This window comes from Populus nigra, chromosome 5 (genome assembly GCF_951802175.1).
Source record: "Populus nigra chromosome 5, ddPopNigr1.1, whole genome shotgun sequence".
In the NCBI taxonomy this organism is placed as follows: domain Eukaryota; kingdom Viridiplantae; phylum Streptophyta; class Magnoliopsida; order Malpighiales; family Salicaceae; genus Populus; species Populus nigra.
Window position 1 is genome coordinate 16,041,591 of NC_084856.1, and position 3,271 is coordinate 16,044,861.

The 3,271-nt window shown below is 29.5% G+C and overlaps 1 long non-coding RNA gene across 1 annotated transcript; it reads right to left on the reverse strand.

Moving 5' to 3' along the window:
• Positions 1–808: 808 nt before the first annotated feature.
• Positions 809–2,786, reverse strand: LOC133693272 (uncharacterized). The gene is made up of 3 exons (XR_009842106.1): positions 2,542–2,786; positions 1,208–1,323; positions 809–1,081 (listed from the first exon to the last, which is right to left on the reverse strand). It is a non-coding gene; the product is annotated as an uncharacterized LOC133693272 (long non-coding RNA).
• Between the last annotated feature and the right edge of the window lie 485 nt (positions 2,787–3,271).

Consider the following 3,271-nt stretch of genomic DNA (forward strand, 5'->3'; position numbering starts at 1 on the left):
TCGAGTTTTTTTTATCTTTTTTTTTATATATTTTTTCTTCAATTTTTTCTTTTAATATTTTGTTTACTAGAAATTAAGCTTTGTATTTTATTTTTCATTTTACTTTCTATAAAGTTATCACATTCTCATTTAATTTTTTCTTCATTATCTAATAAGATCCTTTAACATTTAATATTTTATTTTAATTTTATCTTTTAAAATTTAATTAATTGAAAATTAGTCTTCGTGCTTCTTCTTTTTTCCCTTTCTATTGAGTCATCTCAATATTTATACACATGATTACAATGTTAGCGGATTAATTTGGTTTGACTTGAATTTTTTTCATTGCTTTTTTTTAAAAAAAATTTTCTCAGTTTCACCCTTTAACATTGGGTTATTTGATAATTAAGTTTCATGATTTTATTCAATTTGCTTTTGATGAGGTAATCTTAGTATCACGACTAAGTTGTATATTTGACATATTAACCCGGATGGATTCAGGTCTAGAATTTTTTACTTTTTTTTGTTGTCATTTTTTTCCCCGCTTTAATTATTGTCATATTTTTTTTATTTATGTTTTTAAATGAGTTGAGCGTATTAAACCCAATCAAATTAATAACTCGAGTTTCATATTTTTTTTTTATTTTTTTGGGAACAACCCAAGTTCGGATTTTTTTTTTGTTTTTTCAAAAAATACTTACATAGTCTTAGCATTATTTTTCATATTTAAGAAAAATTAAATTTATCGGCGATGTATCGCGGGGCACCTATAAGTCAGAAGGTAAACACCCTCATCAAAGCGTACAAATCATGCAACCAACAAGAAAAATGCCAATAAAATTGTAATCCAACTATGTTAGCCTCTTCAGAAGAGGTCAGAGGTTCAAACATCTCTCTTATAACAGAAAGAAAAAGAAAAGCAACTTCAAGAAAGTCAGGCAATTCAATGAACTGAAACCAATTCAACGAGGACTTGAACACAGGGGAACTGTGGGATTAAAAGAGAGATTCTTGGTGGTATAACTAAAAGGCTGCCTTTTTGGGAGGATCCAGCGACTCAATGGCAGGTTGGTTCAAGTGTGCATACTTGCTCTTTGTCCACCTGCTTGTGTTAATTGAAATATATATAATTAAGATTAAAGAAAACATAAATAGTTTCATCTTTAAGAACATGCTGAATTTGAAACTTATTCAAAACCACAAGTGGTTGGAGAAATTCAGCTTTTACCAGTCGTTTATTCCCAAACGCATTTCATTGTTCTTCCCATATTCTGTGCTTTTGACGTTCTCTTTAATGTCATCATCATCCTTCAGCGATTCTTCAAAGAGCTTGTAATCACCCTCCTACACCACAAAACTTCAAAAAGTCAAACAATCACGCAAGAAATTTCAGTTTTCTCACCCATGGTTTGCAAGCTGTCACCCAAGTCAGACTATTACGCCTAAATACATCACCCCAGTGAGAGGGCATCAACTTCAGATCGAGTTGAGCTTCAGTGGAAATTATAACCTACTCTATATGTGATTCATATGATCTAAGACTAGACCTCTCATAACAAGGGCCTGGACCTCAAGATCAGCAGTAGCCCATTTAAAGCTGCTTAGTAAACTCTGAGATGCTCCTAATCAGTAAAAGAAAATTAGCAGTAGGATTAATTAGCAGCAAGTTAGTATTAGGAAAGAAAATTAAATACCCCAATATTAAAACTAACCACTGCGTTTCGCTGATTTTTGCTACAAAACACAGGCTTGATCTATATATGGTTTGTTCGAATCCAAGAACATAGAAAAAACAGACATGTGGGTATAACAAAGAAAGCTTTGAGACATCTTTTAAAATATTAATTGTCTCCCTGGTTAAGGTAATATACTTTTAGGCTACAACAAAGTTTTAAAACTTATATACAATAATTTTTATAAGTTTCTTAAGAATTTTTATTTTGTTTTTGATGAACACAAATAAAGAGTTTATAAAGAAAAAGAGGGAGAGAAGAAGAATGTTTTGCTAATTAATTTCTGTCAAACTGATATTTATTAAAAAAATAATACCTTTTTAAACCAATATATTTATAGAAATTTAAAAACACACATCTATAAAGTTAGAATTTAAAAAGCACACCTCTTATACAGGCTAGATATTATGCATAATTAATTAATTAATTAAATTAATTTGATTCTGATAATAAAAATTGATGTATATATAATATCTAAATTTTAGTTATCACTTTAAATTTTCTCTTTAATATCCAAATCTATATATTAATTTTAGTATCTCTGTATAAAAGAACTTTCAAAATGGGATAGAATTCTCTTTGTTTTTACCTAATATTCAAGCTTTTATAACACTTCATTGCTCACTTGTGTCTTTGGGATTTTTCTGTACATGAATTAAAATCATGAAATTCATCAGCAGCATTATTATTAAAAAAAAAAAAACAAAAAAACCATGTTCATCAGTAGAGTGACAATCACTGCGTATCTCATTAATTATTGCTGTCATATACTTTAGTCATTCAACAAGTGAAGATTAATCGGAATTAATGAAAACTAAATGATCCTCACCGAGAGATTGTGAGCCCTGAGACGTGCTGCAGCCTTGATAGCATAAAGCAGGTGATCCTGTTCCTCGTCAAGTTTTTGCCTCCAGAACTCGGCAATCTCTTGCTTTGTCACGCTCTCACCAACAGCACTCTTCCTCGCCCAGAATCTTTGAAGGTGGGAGCATCTCTCTCTCTTTTGTTCGATTAGATAATGCAGGGCAAAAGCTCAAAGCAGGAGACGCGGCCGGCTTTGTTTTGCTGCGCGTTGTTAAGTGAAGTCAATATGAAATCAACGTCTTGTTATTTTTTTATACCGTAATTCTCCTTTGTTAATTCTCTGTGTAGTAATGGGCAAAGTGAAAAATCAATATTCCGTGTCTGCCAAGAAAATTTCACAGTTCTCAATGCCTTAATATTTGTTTATTGCTTGACCAAAAACTCTCTGTCCGTTTGGTTTAGGATATTTTTTAAAAATAATTTTTAATTAAAAATATATTAAAATAATATTTTATTTATTTTTTATATTAACATATTAAAATCATTAAAAAAAAATTTAAAAATATTAAATTGATTTATTTCAAGTAAAAAACAATTCAAAAAATACTTTTAAAACCACGTTGTAAAATAAAAACAAATACTCACGAAATCTGCCGATAATTTGTTTACTTTATCATTCTGACTTTTCTTCTTTTTATATTTTATTTTATTTAATTAAAAAAAATGAATTCCAGTCTAATTTGTAAGTTAGCTAT